Below are 20,291 nucleotides of genomic sequence, written 5' to 3'. Positions count from 1 at the left end.
AATGTATATGAATCTGTGTTCCCAATTTTGCAAACAAGGTGCGGCTATTTATTGACTGTTCAATAACTTATCTAATTAAGAGTAAAAAAAGATTGATATTGTTCTAATTAGACAAGACCAATTTGATGGCCAGCCATAAGGTCAAAGCGCAAATGATGTAATTGTCTGGTAGATTATGTTTGGATTTTATGAGGATTAAGATCATCATAGTAACCTTAACCAGTCGAGATTTAGTAAAGAAATAAAAGCTTATGTCACGATCTTTCCTTTATTTCCCGGTGGTTGGGTGGGGTTTTTTTTTCTTTTTTTTGTTTGGGGGGCGGGGTTGGTTGGGTTGTGTGTGTGTTTGTTGGGGGCGGGGACAAAGGAACAAGCCTCATTCTTAGTAAACGTAAGCTAATAATAGGTACTGTTTGGTAAAGGGTTAAGTGAGGGGTTAAGGAGACTTAACCCTTTTTTAACCTGCCAAACACAACAAATCTATATAAGGGTTAAAGTGAGTTAACCCTCCATAATTTGCTAAACATAAAAAATATAGAAGGGTTAAGTTAACCCCTCTAGAGGGGTTAAAATAAGTTAACCCCTTAAAATGAAGGATTTACTAATACTCCTATTTAGATGGAATAAGAGTTAACCCTTCTAATTATAAAGAAAATAGTCAAAATTATTGTTATTCCCAAACACTAAAACTGATCATAAGGGCTAAAATAAAACTTATTTAACGGGTTAATAATTTAGTCCTTTTAGATTATTAAATGGGCTAAGTACATTAATCCTTCTCTTTAACCCCTCTTCATTAACCCTTTGTAAAATTGTATAAGAATCTGTTGATGGCGAAAGGATAATCAAGTGATTTTTTTTAAAGTGTGTGTGAGGTGAATCCTCCTTATTTAGAGACAATGACATCTCAACCATGTAGCTAAATTTGAATCAAACATCAAAGCCGCAGGGGTTTTAGAAAAATCATTTAACCTCTTAATTATCGTTGCACTTGTCTAAGATTAAGCTAATCCTTATGTACAGAGCAAAGCCATAGGTAGACCATAAAAAGAATTTAAAAAAATAAAGATCTAACTACTGGTGTTTGGATTGAGTTAAGATGGGTTTGTCCGCATTCTAATTGTCATGGAATCAATCTTAACCCGTCAAATTTAGTCTACTCTAATGTTACCGAATTAATATCAAGTATTAAGATGGATTTGCTTTAAGGGTTTGTCAAATACACTCTTAACAAGAGCAAAGCACTCTAAACTATTTTCCACGGGATTCCGAGAAAATTATCCCAAATAAAAAAAAGGTTTTTTAGATATTAGTCCCATAAAGTAGAGGTACTTTATTAGTCCTGTATATCTTCATATTTTGCTATTAGTCCCTCAAATTGTTTTACTGTGTTGATATTAGTCCATGCAGTTAATGGATGTTAAATCTTCAGGGGAATATACCGTTTTCTCTAACACTTGCATTTATTGAACAGTTAGGTCCATCATCAACCCAAACTCATTTAAAATAAAACCCATTAAGACCCCCAAAATCCCAACCCGTTACCTCTTTCCTCTTCCCTCAATTGTATTACTTTCTTAATGACACCTAAAAAGACAACAGCTCTATTATACTTCACAAACAAGGATTGATTCCAAATTTAAGGCTAAATTGGACTTCACAAATAAGGATTTCACAACATAATATTATTAAAATGCCAAATAAAGATTCCAAAACACAATATTCATATAAAACTATTAAAATGTTAATTGAAAATTGATATTCACAAACATTCTATGAAATTCAGTCTAAAATTAAAGCAAAATTGTGCAACGAAAATAAATTGAACTACGCATGCGGTAGAAACTCCAAATCCCTTAACACTAAAACAACACTAAAAAAACTCAAAAAGAAATTTCATGATCCGAAAAACCCAAAAAAAAAACTAAAATTAAAGAAAAAAAGACCTCCACAATAGTTTACGATCTACTTCACTTGATCCATATCTTGTGTAGACTCCTTGTCTTCAGTTCAGAGCAAGAGATTAGATTGAATTTCGTGTCGATTTGGGGGCGAAGTCAAATTAGGGCAAAAACTGTCAATTTTCTTCGTAAGAGAACAAGAACCAGAGAAGACAGAGAGAATTAGTGTTGGATGGGGGTTAAATGGTGTACTTAGGCAATCAGGAACTTAGGGCTTGTTTGGATTTGGAGGGGGTGAAGGGAAGTTAGGGGAACCTAGGGGAAGTAAAGTTAAGGGAAGAGAAGGGAATTTCTAAAACTTGTTTGGGAAACTAGTAAGGTGAATCAATGGGAAGTTATTTCATCCCGTTTGAAAAGTGTAATAACGGGAAGGGAAGGGAAATGAATGTATATAAATTGACATAAATACTCTCACATGTTATTAAGTTATATTGTTGTTAGAAATTTTAGCCGTTAGATTTTGATCGAGCTAGGGGTAAATATGTCTCTCTACATTTGTTGTATTCCCCTTCTTTACCTTCACCCCCATTACACCCCAAATTGGGGGGAAGAAATCATGTTATTTTTTCACCTACTTTCACCTCCCCTCACCCTCATTAACTTGCTATATTTACTTCCCAAACAAGGTTAAAAGTTACCCTCCCTTCCCCTCACCCCCATTACCCTCAATCCAAACAAGCCCTTATTATAGTTGGTCTTAACCTAAACAGGGTTAGGGGTAATCTACATAGGAAACTTGCAGCATGGAAAAGTAATACTTTGTCTTTTGGTAGGAGGCTTGTTCTATTGAACTTAGTGCTTACTTCCACTCCCATGTACTTCATGTCATTCTATAAGCTGGCTAAATTAAAGAAGTAGACAAAATCCAAAAGAATCTCCTTTGGCTGGAAGGGCTAAAGCCAAATCTTTCAAATGTCTGGTCAATTGGAAGAGAATATGTTTAAGTAAATCTGAAGGTGGTCTGGGAGTTAAAGATATCAAAAACTTTAATATTTCTCTTCTCTCCAAATGATTATGGAAATGTATGGACAGAGGATCACTAGTAGACACCTTTCTTCATCAACTCTACAATAATAGAGGTTCTACTCTTCAACCTAAGCACTGTAATGCTTCTAATTCAGCATTTTGGAATGCTATTATCTCTAATAAGAGGCTTTCCTACATCACATTTCATGGTCACTCGGCTCTGGTGATAAGATTAGATTTTGGGATGATAAATGGCTTGGTTGCAATACCTTAGCTAGTCACTATACATCTTTATATAAGCTTTTTCCCTCACCTCAAATGTGTCTATACGAAGTCAAGGCATTATTTAGTGCCATGAATGGCACTGACATCCTTTGCTGAAAAGAAGTATCTCTCCTCTATCACGCTCTGATAAATAAGACCTTCTGAAGGTAATTGGTTCTTGCAGTGTTTCTAATCAACCGGATCAACCTAAATAGTCACTTACAACAAGTAGGGTTTTTCAATCAAGTCTTTCTATACTCTTTTAAACTCCAGAGGGATACTTTCTCCCATCTTCAAAGTTGTTTGGAATTTCATTCTTCCTAGCAAAGTTCGGATCTTTACTTGGTTAGTATCTAAAAATAGATTGCACACCAAGGGCAACCTTATATTAAAAGGATGGATAGGTGATCCTACATGCTCGTTGTATGGACTGCATTTAGAATCTAGAGAACATCTTTTTTTTCTCATGTCCTATAACAAACTAGGTTTGGAGACATTTCATAGATTATTATCTCCCCTTCCAATGACCTATATCTCTTGATGAACTTTTACAAACTTTAGAGACTCTACAATATACTAAAGGAAACTTATGGCGTACTGTATTCTCCTCAGTATGCTGGAGTTTGTGGATTACAAGAAACAAATTTCTCTTTGATCAAGTAAACTTTTCTCATACTTCTATCATCAACTTTGTCATCTCTGGTTTATATGATTGGACAGGCTCTGGAAGTGGATCTGCTGTAGTTAGGATATCAGCAAGTTTGGAAGATAAGCCTATACCCAGGAGAAGTGGATGAGGAGGCTTTTGGTATAACTGCAGATAAACTGATATATTGGAAGGAAGGCTTTTTTAGGTCATGTCTATACAAATGCATCTTGGTTTTATTTAATTTTTTTTTGTTTTGTACGCTTTCTTTTGATGCTGGATAATAGAAAATTTAGTTTATGTCTACTATATGTATAGCTGGTTTTGGTTCTTCCCTACATCTATGCTTACGGTGAATGACGGCAAGACTCACTCTTCATCTTCATGGATCTTTGGAGCAAATAAAACTTTAAGGATAGTGTGATCTATACCTTGAAGCCATTTATAAATTTGAAATTTTTTTGAACAATCTTAAGGTTTTATCATTCTGAAAATGGCTTCTACTCTAAGGCACCGTTTGGCAAAGGGTTAAGGAAGAGGGATTAAGGAGAAGGGTTAACTTAGTTAATCCATTTAGAAGGGTTAAAAATATTCTAATTCCGTTTGGATTCGCTAGTTAAGACAAGGGGTTAAGACTTTTGTGTTTGGCAAATAAAGAAGGGATAAGGAGATTAATCTCATTAATTTTTAAAAAAATACCACTTTCGCCCTCACTCAAAATTTATAACTAATTGCCTCATTAATATCTTTTTCGCGTTGTTTATCTTCTGATCAATAATATGTAATTCAGTTGAGACACGTGGGATAATTTTTTTTTTTTTGAAATAATGCTAAAATGACAATTTGGTATTATTAAATAAATAATTGTTCAGAAGGTAAATTAAAATAAATTATCATTTCACATTATTTCAGCTACTAAAGATAGATAATGAGCTAACAAAATATTATATGGCTTCTTCTCTATCAATAAACCTGGCAAAAAAAATGATTATTCAATAAAAAATAGATTTGATTATTCAAGGAAAAAACAATCCACTCAATAGATCTGTATAAAATTATAAGTTTTCCTCATATAAAGATAGTAAAAGACATAATTCAACCTCCTTATACAGCAATATTCGACAACTACATATTTTAATTATTCCAAAGCTGTAAAGCAATCCTGTTGCGAAGCTGCTCACCCCTTAAACTTTCCTCTGCACCAACCATATATTGGGGGTCTTATTCCTCCTCCACCTCATCTTCATCCACATTCATCTCTAATCCATTGAGCATATTAAAGTATTTATCATTTCCCTGATATCTTGCAATAAAATTATGAAGAACACAACAAGCTACAACGATTTTGACTTGAGTTTTATAAGGAAATGGAGCAACAACTTTCAAAATTTTGAATCTTTGCTTTAAAATTCCCCATGTTTTTTCCACTGCATTACGTAGTTGTGCATGTCTATGATTATATTTGTCTTTAGTATCTCGATAGGCTCTGGTGGTCCTGTTTGCAAAATCTCCAAGATGATAACGTGATCCACGATATGGGGCGATAAATTTTGAAGTATTAGCATATCCTGAGTCAACTAAGTAAAAGTGACCTGCATATTTAAAATTATCTAACTTTAATACCAATTGATTTTTTTTTAAAAAGAGAAGGAAAAATATTAAAATTTACCTTCAGGAACATTAAATTTACCATCTTCCAGTGTTGCACGGAGTACTGACATATCAGATGCTGATCCCTCCTATCCAGTAGCCACATAAAGAAAAGTATGATCAAAGGAGCACGCTGCCATTACATTTTGAGATATGAAATTCTTTCGATTACGATACCTGTTGTGTTTTTTTCTTCACAATTACAGGAATATGAGATCCATCAATTGCTCCCAATGCTTTCTGCAAATATAAAAATGTATAAGGTTCTAATGTATAGAAACATACACACAGACACATTAAAAAACCGATGAAAAAATATATGCATTTAACTCTACCTTGAAATATGGGAAGAAATTGGGATTCTCTCGAATCTTAGGATGAACGTCTACGTCAGCCGTTGGAAGCTGGATATAATCTTGTTTCAAAGATAAAATAGCATTAAGCATGTTATTATAATGCCTGCTAATAGTCTCTCCTGAATGTTGAAATATCTCAGCTAATACTCGATTTGAAAGGGCATGTGAAATTCCATAGAGAAATATACAAAGTTGTTCATTGCAGCTTAAATATCTAGTTGTCCTTAAAGCATTCTTCTCAATTAGAACATTTTTAAGCAAAAGAATTACCTCAGAACTCATTCGAAAACAAGAATATGCACGATCAGGATATCCAGCTAACATATCTTCTACAAGCATATGACCAGAGAATGGTCTAGTTCGACATGGTCGAGGAACCTGCTTCATCACATTTGATTGATGAATGATGCTCGTAATCATCTCGTTCCACATGTACTCATCCTCATCTTCATCATTCAAAAGCAACGCCTCTATAAGATCATCTTCATCATCAAGTGCTTCAATATCATCAACACTAAGATTGCTTGCAAAATCTTCAAATGAATTCATCTTCAACCAAATTAAAAACGAAAAATTAGACAACTTGTTATAAAGAATGGTAGATATAGTTCAAAAACATTAACTTGATTCATAATCAACACCTAAGAAATTGAAAGATACAAATTGAAAGATACTCACTATACCTGAAGTATGCTCACTATACCTGAAGTATGCTCACTATAAGCCAAAATGAATCTTGATTGGGTAGAAGACAAGTAGGTAAATTATAATGAAGTATGTATCTTGTTGGATCGTTATAGTTTCTCTTAGACTTTGAGGTTAATAGGTGTCTGCACCAGAAGCTTATATGTTTACACAAATACAACTATGGGCATCAATATTAGAAATATAGCATTAAGCTATTATTTACTTAGCAATCATGCTTTCAAATTCAGTACATGTACCTAGACTCATATTGCCAGGATTTGACATGCACCAATTCACTTCGGATAATATCAAATATATATATAATATCCATACATATCTGTCATATTAATTCTCCCACCAAGATTTATCACACACAAATCCTACCTTTCATGCCTATACATGTTTGTCATAGTACATTTCCTTTCTAAACATTATATGTATATGGACCTTAGCAAGTGAAGATAGCAGGGTACATATATAGATACAATATGTGAACAGTGTCAAGTGGGACACAACAAATGCACTATGATACATCTCACTGTTTAATTTTAGTTCAGTTTGTACAAAAAAAATATCGTTCAACTCAGAATTATAACTGCAATTACCGTGTTGAAAAGTTCTTCTAATCAACTCAGGGAACTAATTTTGGAAGGGAGAAACCAGCTGGAAAGGCATACATCATTTCATACCTGCATCGTTGCTTTAATTTTATAATAATGAAGAATATAACTTACTGTTCGGATTCTCCCACCAATAATAATGCAGATTCAATAGAAGGATGATATATAGAAAAAGAAATGTGCCAAATGAACAGAATACATACCCTGATTATTACGAACAGCGTCTGACTCAAGTGAAACCTTAGCCGCTTGACCAAGATAGGTGAGGAAAGAATGATACCCTAAGATTGTTGACTCCTTATGTTCTCCACAAACCTTCAAAAAATAATACGAACAAAAAAACCCCAACAATCGACAATCAGAAAGTAAGACAACTATGTTGAAATGGAAAAGATGTATGAAACAAAAAAACCCCAACAATCGACAATCAGAAAGTAAGACAACTATGTTGAAATGGAAAAGATGTATGACTGGATCTTAAAACAATTTCCAGTAATGTGATACGAAGAAAAATTAGACTAATTATCTTCAAAATCAAGGAAAAGAAGTTCAAAATCAGTAGGGATATAGTGACAGTAATCAAGCTCGAATCATGTGTAACTGGAAAACAGTCCCAAAGCTCGACAACGAGCACAAATTCGAACAAAAAAACCCAACTATCGAGAGCTAAACAAGCTCAAATCATGTGTAACTGGTGTAGGCGTCAAAAAATGCTGAAAGATATCCAAATACAGCTCAAGAGGAAATCATCCAAAAAGGCAGAAGAACACAAGTCTTGACTGTCTCGCCGTGCGAGACAGACTTGACTGTCTCGCCGTGCGAGACAGACTTGACTGTCTCGCCGTGCGAGACAGACTTGACTGTCTCGCCGTGCGAGACAGACTTGACTGTCTCGCCGTGCGAGACAGACTTGACTGTCTCGCCGTGCGAGACAGACTTGACTGTCTCGCCGTGCGAGACAGGAATTTACTGTCTCGCACGTGAGACAGCTTTCAGATGTCAAAACTATCTTTTGTAACTGCCCTACACGTGCCACTAACTGTTCAAGAACGTGGGAAACGTCGTGGGCGAGAATCACGTGGATAACTGCCAAAATAACGGAGTTTGAAACGTGGGAAGGCAGTTAAAACGAAAACTGCCTGCGGTTACTGTTTCCGAGACAGTATTTACTATCTCGCAGGTCGAGACAGCAAACACTGTCTCGCCCAGCTCGCTGGGCGAGACAGCAAACACTGTCTCGCCCGCCGAGACAGCAAATGCTGTCTCGCGAGCACTGTTCATCCAGAGGGTTATAAATACCCCCCGAAGGCCATTTTCACGAGGGGCTTCCAGCAGAGATCCAAGGCTGATCATAGCGAGCATTTGTTAGAGCATTCCAGAGCAGAGAGAGAGCAGAGGTCTTGAACTTTCAGCCAAGTACTTCAGAGCAATCCAGAGCAATCCAGAGCAGAGAGAGAGCAGAGGTGCTGATCTTACGGCCAATCCTTGATAATCAGGCTTTGACTTGATTTCAAGAAGAACGACTATCTTACATCGATAAGATATCGTTTCAATTTCTCACTTCGATAAACGAAGTCAGAATCATAAACCCCTCACGGTTCAATCAGAATCTGTGATTTGGTGGTCCACGAGTCAAAGCGCTCCCGGCACAGGCAAAGATCCCACGAAAGCAGTGATCCAAACAACGATCCTGCGTTTATTTTCTCAAGAGTTGTAATTTTCTTTTTGTTGTGTAAAAGAGTCTTATAAAAAGGCTGTTTTCTTTGAATTTATTGTAATCGACCGAAGATATAATGAATTCCACAACGAAACCAACTTTTGACGCAAACAAGCTGGCGACCACAGTGGGAGCCAACGGTCTCGCTGCCGAGACCGTCGTGTCGCAGCCGATCAAGATTCCAGTTGAATCCATGGTCGAATACGAATTCGACCAAACCAAGTTTGAGGAATATTTCTCATCATCCTCTTCAAGATCTTCAGTATCTCGCAAGTACAAGAGGATCTCACAATTGAGGAAGAGTTGCATGCCAAAGAAGGCACAAAATGAAGACTCTCGCTTGATTGTTGCTGAGAATTTCACTCGCAATACTTCTGCTCACAATGGCTCTTATCTAGTTAAAGAGTCATCGAATCAAAGCCCGCCGGCATTAACGAAAAGAGCTCGTCGGAGACAACGTCAACGCCGTGCTCGCCAAATGGCTAAAGCCTTGGAACAAACCGACGGGGTTCGTTACCACGCGGACCTAGAGTCGAGGAGACATCGAGTGGTTCAGTTGTCTCAACAACCAATCATTCATGTCTCTGCTAAACTCACGACGGAGGAATGGACTATTGTCAAAAGGACTCGTTCGACCCTCAAAGAACGTATACAAAAACGTCGTGCAAAAGCTGCTAATGCCCATGCTCTCTCACAACAAAGACGAGAAAAGAGAAAGGAAATGGTGACCAAAGAATCACCAAAACTTCGTCAAGTTTGGATTCCAAAGTCTGGACTTATGCAAAATCAGCATTCAGAGCCCGTTAAGACTCCATACCCGTAAGGGGGTGGTTTTAGACGTGCGACTCCCGACATAACCTTGGATCGCTTAAAGACAAAAATAAATTGTCCTGAGAATGCCAACAAGGTTTTACACCCCCAGAAGAAGACGCATTCACCAAATGATATCGTCATACCTGGGAGGTCATGCCAACAGACGATACGATTTTTTGGTAATCATACCGATAAATCGTATTATCAAGTTGGAGTGGTGAATAATTTTCGAAAGAGAGTTATTCGAGAAATAAACTCTCGGTGTTCCTGTGCGCGACTCGTTAAAGCAGCATTATCAGGATGTGATTGTTTCAAACGAGAAGCCATCCCACGAAGAGTTTCTGTATCGTCGAAGCCTAAGCCGAGACATTTCCGCGAGAGAAAATCAGCTGCTCAAGATGATGAATTCCCTGAAGTCACCATCAACGTGGCTGATAGAAGAAAGTCTAAACAGCATTCAAGTGACTCAAATCCCGACTTTTCCCCGAAAGGAAAAGTCAATCCAAGAATTGCTCAAAGGATGTCTCGACTCCAATTAGGAGCTATCAGACGCAGAGACTATAAGAGAATGCAAGAAGGAATGTCCTCGGAGGATGAATTCTCGGACACTTATTCTGCAATCGCTTCTGATGATACAATGTCTAGCACGGGACAAATCAGAGAAGTATTCACAATCACTGCTGATCAGTTCACTCAAATACTTCAGGAAGCTCTAGCCAAACAACGTGAAGAAATTAGAGCTGAAGTGAAGACAGAAATGAAGTTGGCTATCCAACAAATGAGAGAACTGTTAACTCAACAGCCTCAACCTCCTGAGTCCAATCAGCGATTTGAATCCAGCCACCACACTCGGAATGTTGTAGATGACAGTGATCCAGAGGTGGATGAAGTCATTATGGCTGATACACCTCCCAATGGCAATAACGCTGGGGGTGGTTTAACGGATCCTCCCAATAACGATATTGGGGGTGGTTCAATAGCACCTCTCACTGGGGGTGGTCCAATTATCTTCACTCGACATCATTCAGAAAGAAATGAAGACGATGACGGAAAAATGCAAAAACTTGAAGACAAAATCAATGCTTTGATGACGGCTCAAGAAGTTAAGAAGACGGGTATTCCATGTCCTTATCCGAGGGAATGGGATTCAATACCATACCCGACCAAATTCAATCTGATTAACTTCACACCGTTTGAAGGGAAGAGTTCGCCGATTCAACACTTGATTTATTTCAAGTCTCATTTGGGAAACGAGGCTTTAATGGTCCGGTCATTCGTTGGCACCCTTCGTGGGCCCGCCTTCGATTGGTACCGACGGCTCAAGCCAGGGAGTATCAATTGCTGGGATGACATAGAAAGTTTGTTCCTCAGCAACTTCTTTGATGATGACGCCGAAGTGTCAATCGGAACCCTTCTAGATGAGAAGCAAAAAGACGGAGAGTCAGTTGACAACTTTGTCAAACGTTTCCGTAACAAAGCAATGAATTGCAGAGATCCTATCACGAAGGAGTTCATCCTGCAAACATGCCACAATAACCTCTCCATCGATGTCCTGGAAGCTCTGGGGGTCGTGCCATCCACAACTTGGAAGGAGTTAAAATCTCGGGGTGAACAAGCTGAGCACTTTCTTAAAAGAAAGAAAGCTGAGAGAGGCCAACCAATGACATCGGCAATCATTGAGAATGCGACTCTCGATCCGAGGTTTCAAAAGGAATATTCTTTCGAAGATGATGAAGCTCCAGCCATCTTGGAATACCTCCTCGCTAATGACAAAATCGAGCTACCACCTATTAAAGATCAGGATGGAGCTAAGAGGATTACGGATCCAAACTACTGTGCGTACCACAGAAGGGTTCTTCATCCCACTGAGATTTGCTTTGGACTCAAAAACAAGATCCAAGCCCTAATTGACTCCGGCGTCATAACGACGAAAGAAGTCGAGTAAAGACGACCATACAACTCCAGTGGGTGCACGAGTATAAACTGTTTCCCCACACTCCAAAGAGTATATGAGTATAAACTGCTTCTCGATTATCCAACTGAGTACAATGTTAAACCCGGTTTCGCAAAGGAAGCTGGGGGTGGATGATTTATATAACGGGAAGTTCCTGGAGAATCTTATATTCTTAAGGATAACCCGAACATGCGAATGAGGATAACGTACTCCTCGTTACACCCAGTTTTACAAAGAAAGCTGGGGGTGGATAATTCATGTAACGGGAAGTTCCCGGAAGAATGTTAAATGTAATATTCTTAGGGATAACCCCGATCATTATGAACAAAGTGATAAACACTAAACTCCTACTATGACTTCCGAATACTCTTTTGCTGAGATGAGATTCGATCACCTCTTTAGATCAATCTTCCCTCACAAAATTCCCATTTTGGTCAAACCTTTAAACAGTTAGGACCAAAGCCAAAATCCCCTCTCGATTCGTTCCATGAACGAGAGGTCCACAAATTGAACGATCAAACCTTTAAACAGTTAGGATCGTCTCAAATTCCCATCTTGGTCAAACCTTTAAACAGTTAGGACCAAAGCCAAAATCCCCTCTCGATTCGTTCCATGAACGAGAGGTCCACAAATTGAACGATCAAACCTTTAAACAGTTAGGATCGTCTCAAATTCCCATCTTGGTCAAACCTTTAAACAGTTAGGACCAAAGCCAAAATCCCCTCTCGATTCGTTCCATGAACGAGAGGTCCACAAATTGAACGATCAAACCTTTAAACAGTTAGGATCGTCTCAAATTCCCATCTTGGTCAAACCTTTAAACAGTTAGGACCAAAGCCAAAATCCCCTCTCGATTCGTTCCATGAACGAGAGGTCCACAAATTGAACGATCAAACCTTTAAACAGTTAGGATCGTCTCAAATTCCCATCTTGGTCAAACCTTTAAACAGTTAGGACCAAAGCCAAAATCCCCTCTCGATTCGTTCCATGAACGAGAGGTCCACAAATTGAACGATCAAACCTTTAAACAGTTAGGATCGTCTCAAATTCCCATCTTGGTCAAACCTTTAAACAGTTAGGACCAAAGCCAAAATCCCCTCTCGATTCGTTCCATGAACGAGAGGTCCACAAATTGAACGATCAAACCTTTAAACAGTTAGGATCGTCTCAAATTCCCATCTTGGTCAAACCTTTAACTGTCTCGCCCCCGCGAGACAGTTTTCACTGTCTCGCCCCCCGCGAGACAGTATTTACTGTCTCGCCGTGCGAGACAGAATTTACTGTCTCGCACGTGAGACAGCTTTCAGATGGTCAAAACTACCTTTGTAACTTGCCCTACACGTGCCACTAACTGTTCAAGAACGTGGGAAACGTCGTGGGCGAGAATCACGTGGATAACTGCCAAAATAACGGAGTTTGAAACGTGGGAAGGCAGTTAAAACGAAAACTGCCAGAAATGTAGACAGTATTTTACTGTCTCGCTGGGCGAGACAGCAAATTTACTGTCTCGCTGGGCGAGACAGCAAACACTGTCTCGGCCAGCGAGACAGCAAACACTGTCTCGCCCGCCGAGACAGCAAATGCTGTCTCGCGAGCACTGTTCATCCAGAGGGTTATAAATACCCCCCGAAGGCCATTTTCACGAGGGGCTTCCAGCAGAGATCCAAGGCTGATCATAGCGAGCATTTGTTAGAGCATTCCAGAGCAGAGAGAGAGCAGAGGTCTTGAACTTTCAGCCACTCCTTGACAATCATGCTTTGACTTGATTTCAAGAAGAACGACTATCTTACTTCGATAAGATATCGTTTCAATTTCTCACTTCGATAAACGAAGTCAGAATCATAAACCCCTCACGGTTCAATCAGAATCTGTGATTTGGTGGTCCACGAGTCAAAGCGCTCCCGGCACAGGCAAAGATCCCACGAAAGCAGTGATCCAAACAACGATCCTGCGTTTATTTTCTCAAGAGTTGTAATTTTCTTTTTGTTGTGTAAAAGAGTCTTATAAAAAGGTTGTTTTATTTGAATTTATTGTAATCGACCGAAGATATAATGAATTCGACAACAAATTCGACTTTTGGCGAAAACAACTGGAAATCAGTCCCAAAGCTCGACAGCGAGCACCATTTCAAACCAAAAAACCCAACATTCGAGAGCTAAACAAGCTCGAATCATGTGTAACTAGAAAACAGCCACAAAGCCAAGTGCTTTGATGTTATGGACTTCATACAAATACACATCATATACACAAATTCACACGCACATAAAAACTCCATACAAATACAGATCATATACACAACATACTAGGAAGTCATAAAAACTTCATTCAAATACACAACATCCTTGCGAAAAGATTATCTAACATAAAAACCATCCAACATATGATATAATCTAAACATTCAAAATCATAATTTGTTTGACAATAAGAAAATCACTCTTTGGAACATGAACTTCAACTAAAAGCAAGAAAACATACTACTAAACTAAATTTGATTAGTCTTGACTCTTGAGACTTGAACATAAAGCATCAATTCGGATGAAAGTTTTGTTTCTCTTTAAGTAAGCTGACAAATGACCCCATTTCCTGCATGGTGCTCTCATGAACTTGTGACATTCGTGATTGACCCTGAGAAGTTTGAGAAAACCCTTGCCAGCTAGGTTGATTAAAAGACTCATTTTGGAACTGGTGCATTTGAGATGGCTGATGTTGGAAATTGTAAATAGGCGGTGGATAACCGGTCATTGCATTTTGTAAATCCATTTGTTTCCTGAGCCATGATAATAGCATTTGACCGTTAAGCATATTAACGACATGCCTATTCTCCTTCTTTTTAATAGCTTCTGCTCCTGCCACACATAGATCACTAGTTACACCTGGTAAATTCATTATCTTATCCATGCACTCTTTCATTTCAGTGGGCACCCCTTTCTTGGAATCTACTAGCTCTTTTGTAATTTCAACTCGCTGCTTTTGTAGCTCAATCATCTTTGACAAATTATTTTCAACTTCAATACCTGATGATCGACGACGAGAAATATTTTTAAACTTACGCTTTAAACCTGATGGTTGGGCTTGATGCTTTATGCTTGGAGTAGAAATAGGTATTTGTTGTGATGGTAGTTGTGTACCATTAAAAGGAACTTGTGTCTCTTCCACTACTTGTACCTCCTCTGATTCACTCAAATATATCTCGTTACTGTGTGGCCCCTCAATATCATCTAATTCATTGTCTGAACTAGTACTTCCTTCACGCTCATTAAAGTCATCGGTAGTCCCAAACCACCAGCGCCCCTTAGATGTGTTTGTTTGTTAGAAAATTTGTAGTAAAAAGACAGTGAAAGAAAATTGACTTGTATTCTCTCGATCTTAATTACAATTGGATTTCCTGATTACAAAAGAGAAGAGAATGATCTGGATTCTCCCCTTTGTTTAATTCTGGGTTCTTCACGGTGGCGATGAAGTGCCTCCCTCGAATGCTCGCGTCGAGTTTGCTCTCCGTTGACGATCCAAACGTCTTGATTCACTAGAACGTGGTCTTCTTCTCACGATTTGACGTTGTGGAGGACTTGCGTGGCAAGTTTGAAACTCTTCCCGAGTTTAGAAGAACTTGTAGAGCAAGTTGGAAACTCTGGACGAGTTGATAACTCAGATCGAGTTTAACTCTGAATGAGTTTAAACTCTTGAAAAAGAGTTGATTTGAACCGAAAGTTCGGTTAATCAGCCAAGGGAATGCTCCAAGGACTTTGTTGCTGCAGAAAGCTCCAAGATGCCCGATCAAGGATCCCCAAAACGTCAGCCAAAAAAAGAGGATCCGAACTCAGTTGAGTTTCTCACTATTTATAGGGGATTTAGGGGTGTAACCGTCTCCTTAAATCTCTCCTTAATGAGGGTTTAATAGGGTGTAACTGCCCCCCATAAATCTCTCCATGATAGGGTAGTGATCCCCTCAAATCGTGATGAGAAAACAGTTCTGGAACCGTTCAAATCGTGCTTAAACGAGTCAAACGCTGAAAACAGCGTTCTGGGCCCGAACTCTGCGTTTTAGACCTGAAACGCAGAGTTGGGCCTGTTTTAGGCTGAAAACGCACAGGTCGCGATGCGTAGAGATGAACTCTGCGTTTTGGACTTGGGACGCAGAGTTGGGTTCTACATGAACTGTGCGTTTTGGACTTGGGACGCAGAGTTGGGTTCTGCATGAACTGTGCGTTTTTGTCATTGGACGCAGAGTTGAACTCTGCGTTCCAAGTCCATGAAATCTGTGTTTTGAGTTTGGAACGCAGCCACGACCTCTGCGTTTTGAATCTCAAATGTGGTCACGACCTCTGCGTTTTGAGTTTAGAACGCGGGCATGACCTCTGCGTTTTGAGTTTGGGACGCGGGCATGACCTCTGCGTTTTGAATCTCAAATGTGGTCACGACCTCTGCGTTTTGAGTTTAGAACGCGAGCATGACCTCTGTGTTTTGAGTTTGGAACACGGGCATGACCTCTGCGTTTTGAATCTTGGATGCAGAGCTGAGCCTCTGGCGGGCTCGGTGAACTTCAGCCTAAGTCCAATGTTCAGGCGAAGTCCAGTCTTGCAGACAGACTTCAGAACATAACTTGCTGCGAAGAACAGGTCATAACTTTCAAACCGTAAGTCTGAATTGAACGAATTATATATGAAAATCGGCTATCTCGACGAGACGAAACCGACCAAACCTACCCCATAGGGTTCGGTTTGCTCCGTCGGTTTTGCCAAATTCCTTACGGTTTGAGAGATATCTATGTTTTAATATAAAGAGACCGTCAATTTGTAGTCTCTTTTACTAGAGCGTTGCAAAGATCGTCACCTTATAACCTTCGTCTTGGCTCCTTGAAAATATGAGAGTCATCAGATTGTAACTCCCGATGTTGATTGTGAAGGCTGTTGAATTAGAGCTTTCATTAGTTGTTGTGAAGGTCGTCAGATTGTAACCTTCTACGTTAAAGTCTTCAAATTGTAGCATTCTGGAAGTCGTCAAATTGTAACTTCCGTCATCAATGTTTGATGGGGATAAGATATCTGTTGTGATTTTTAGACAGCCTACAGTGTTACCTCCACATAGAAAATCCATATCATCAAACTGAGGAAAATGTTTGTTCTTAATTCTTAAATACTCATCATTCTCCTGCGGTAGAAAATTCATAATAAATATATCATAATTTTAATTATATAATATTCAAATGCTTTACTGATAGAAATTTAAATAATACCTTTATCAGTGCCTCCCAATCTTTTGCGGTAGGTGCAATCACCATATTTTTACCTTCATCCCAACCCCAACCTGATTTATTTCGAAGTTTGTAATTAAGGGAATATTGTTTTTTCAAAATTTTATAACGGTTTTGCATTTGTAGTTTGCCTCTGTCCTTTTGTCCAGTCCTAACTTTATACTCATCGGTTACATTTTGCCATTGCTCGATAGTGAAATGACCTCCATTGTTCTTTCCTTTAAGGACCATTTCCTTTAATATTCCCATCAAACAATTATCTTCCTCTATAGTCCAGTTCCTAGCACGAGGTCTTGACTGCCCACCTTCGGGTTGAGATTGTGATATGAAGTTCTTCTTAGCCATTCTAGATCATAATGAGAATTTTAAAAGACATTAATCAATTGAACAATGCTATGTAAACTATTGTGTTGGAAATACAAAGACATACAAAGACATATCAAAAGTAAGCATAAAAAGATCATATCAAACTTCGAAAACTATGATGTCCTTCTTACAATTGTGTCAGTTTTGTACATTAGGATGTCAGACATCATATGTGTATGTGTTACTGGGTCTTAAAACAATAAATCATATCAAATGATCATATCAAATGTAAGCATAAAAGTAATTAGAATTTGTACCCACATGTAAAGTAACACATACACATATCATATCAAATGTACGAGGTCTTGCTTACATTTGTGTCAGTTTTGTACATTATATGTGTATGTGTTACTGGGTATGTGTTACTGGGTATGTGTACAATCTAACAATAAACCATACATCATATGTGTATGTGTTACTGGGTCTTAAAACAACAAATCATAAAAGATCATATCAATTGTAAACATAAAAATAACTTAGATGTCTGACACAAAACTGAGAATGTGTACCTGGAATCATTTTTTGTTTTTTGCACAAAAAATTGAAATTGTAGCAAGCATAAACAAGACTGTTTAGTTTTGATTATAAACCATTCACATTTCTTAGAGTTTACAGTTAATGAAACTGACATGTAAGACACATATGGCACATATTCAACAAATAAAATTGAGTAGAATGTCACATATTTAGACCCATTCCCAGATGCAAAAAACAAAACTGAGAGAAAGCTCAAGCAGCAAGCATAAACAATGTAGTTTAACATGTTCTGCAGACAACTTATGTTGTCTGAATCAAAACTGAGGGCAATCAGGACTATCCAGCAATCAGGACTAGAGGATTAACTACTGAATGTCACATATTTGGCAAAGGATAGTAAACAATGTCTTACTGCATATGATGTAATGGTGTTTATGTGTTACATGGTGCTTATGACGTTTGACACAAAACTGATATTGTGTACTTTGAATCAAATTGTTTTTTGCACAAAAAAATTGAAATTAACAACATGATAGTATTCATTCATCAGGTGAAGCAAGACTGATGCCTTAGATGTGTTACCTCCACATTATAATCCATTCACATTTTTTAGAGTTTACAGTTAATGAAATTGACATGTAAGACACATAAGTCACATATTCAGCAAATGAATTTGAGTACAATGCCACATATTATTGCTAAGAGGAGCAAGATTAAGATAATAATCAATTATTGCTAAGTTAACTTGTTGTAAATGAGGATAGGTAATTCAGAGGGCAGACAGGACTAGAGACTCCAATATACAAATCTCTCACCTCACTTTACATGAATTCATAAAATTCTTGAAATTAACAAGTAGCTTTACATGAATTCATAAAATTCTTGAAATTAACAAGTAGAAGGTTTTCACTAATTAGGTGATGCATAAGAAATCTTTGCACCCAAATGCATAGGTTTTCACTAATTAGGTGATGCATAAGAAATCTTTGCACCCAAATGCATAGCCAAATATGTGTGTGTGTGTTTGTACATGTATTTGGCTTTCTGAAAGATACAAGCATTATCTTCATTTAGGCACACATATGACATCTTTCATTCACTGGGTCTTAAAACAATCAATCTAAAATTGATCATATCACATCTTAGCACTTAAAACAATCAATCTAAAATTGATCATATCACATCTTAGCATCAAAATGTTGGCAGCCAGGAAACTGAATATATGCATCTGAAATGATATGTAATAATCTTAGCATCAAAATGTTGGCAGCCAGGAAACTGAATATATGCATCTGAAATGATATGTAATATTTAGCTAGGAAATTGAATATATGCTTAGTAATGATGCTATGTAGCCAGGAAACTGAATATTTAGCCAGGAAACTGAATATATAACCCTTTATAAAAGAACAATTATAGAGCATAAACATTCTCTAACTTTCAGACAAATTAAACCATTACATACCATTAACCATCTGAAATATTTCATAAATCTATCTTGCAAAGAGGAGAACCAAGGAGATCAATTTCAAAGAAGAAGAGGTCAGACTATGCAACTAAAATACTAAAATTTTGAGATCGAACTAAATTTCAACCTTCAGTAAGCTTTTAATAAGAGCAAAAAACAACAATCAACAAACTAGTCTCATATGAACATAATCGATTGTATGGCAAATATTTGGAAACCAATTCGATATTGCAAAATCAACATACCTCTCTGGATTTTTGCCTCCTGTCACTTGAGATCCCAATCGGCAGCAAATTGCTCTCTTGTTTCCCCTAGAATATTCCTATTAATAGCTGGGGACAAGAAGGGGGAAGAAATTTTAGAGGAAAAAATTAGAGGGAAAGAAGTAGAGGGAATTGATTTTGGGGAAGAACTGCCTTGATTCGAATCGTACCGTATACCTAAAAAAGATCGCGTGCCTCCCCAATTTCTGCTGCCAAATTGCGAAATTCCACCGCCTACCTAATTTCCATTGCCAACATCAAATTTCCATCGCTTACCCTCGCGTGAGAAGGAGGGTTAAGCCATGTTCCGCCCATCTGAGAGGATTTGTTAACCCTTCGAATCACGGGTTAAATGGGTTTTTGGGGTCACGTGAGGGTTAACTAACTCTTGGGGTTTTTTTGGTGTTTGGCAGGTTAATGGAGGGTTAAACCCTCTTAACCCTTCATTTATCCCATTGCCAAACATAGCCTAAGGGAATTGGCCACTGATTTCGACATTTGGACCGCTTCGATGGAGGAAATTTTCATCGTTGGAAAAGGAAAGTTCACATTCTTTTCGCATCCTTACAAGTCACGTGTTCTAAATTCTTACAAGCTTGAGGAGATCAAGGATGATGCTATCGCTGAAACAAGAGTAAGGCTAAAATGGGAAAACAATGATTACTTATGCAGGGGGCACATCTTGAATGGTACGATTGATGCTTTTTTCATGTTTATTAAAATGAGCCTACTGCAACAGAATTGTGGGAGAATTAAACTTGAAGCGAGATATATGCAGTAAGATGCAACAGGTAAGACTTCCATTATTACTCGCTGTTATAATTATAAGATG

Source organism: Asparagus officinalis, chromosome 7 (assembly GCF_001876935.1).
Source record: "Asparagus officinalis chromosome 7, Aspof.V1, whole genome shotgun sequence".
Taxonomy (NCBI): domain Eukaryota; kingdom Viridiplantae; phylum Streptophyta; class Magnoliopsida; order Asparagales; family Asparagaceae; genus Asparagus; species Asparagus officinalis.
Note: the sequence above shows the minus strand (reverse complement) of the source record.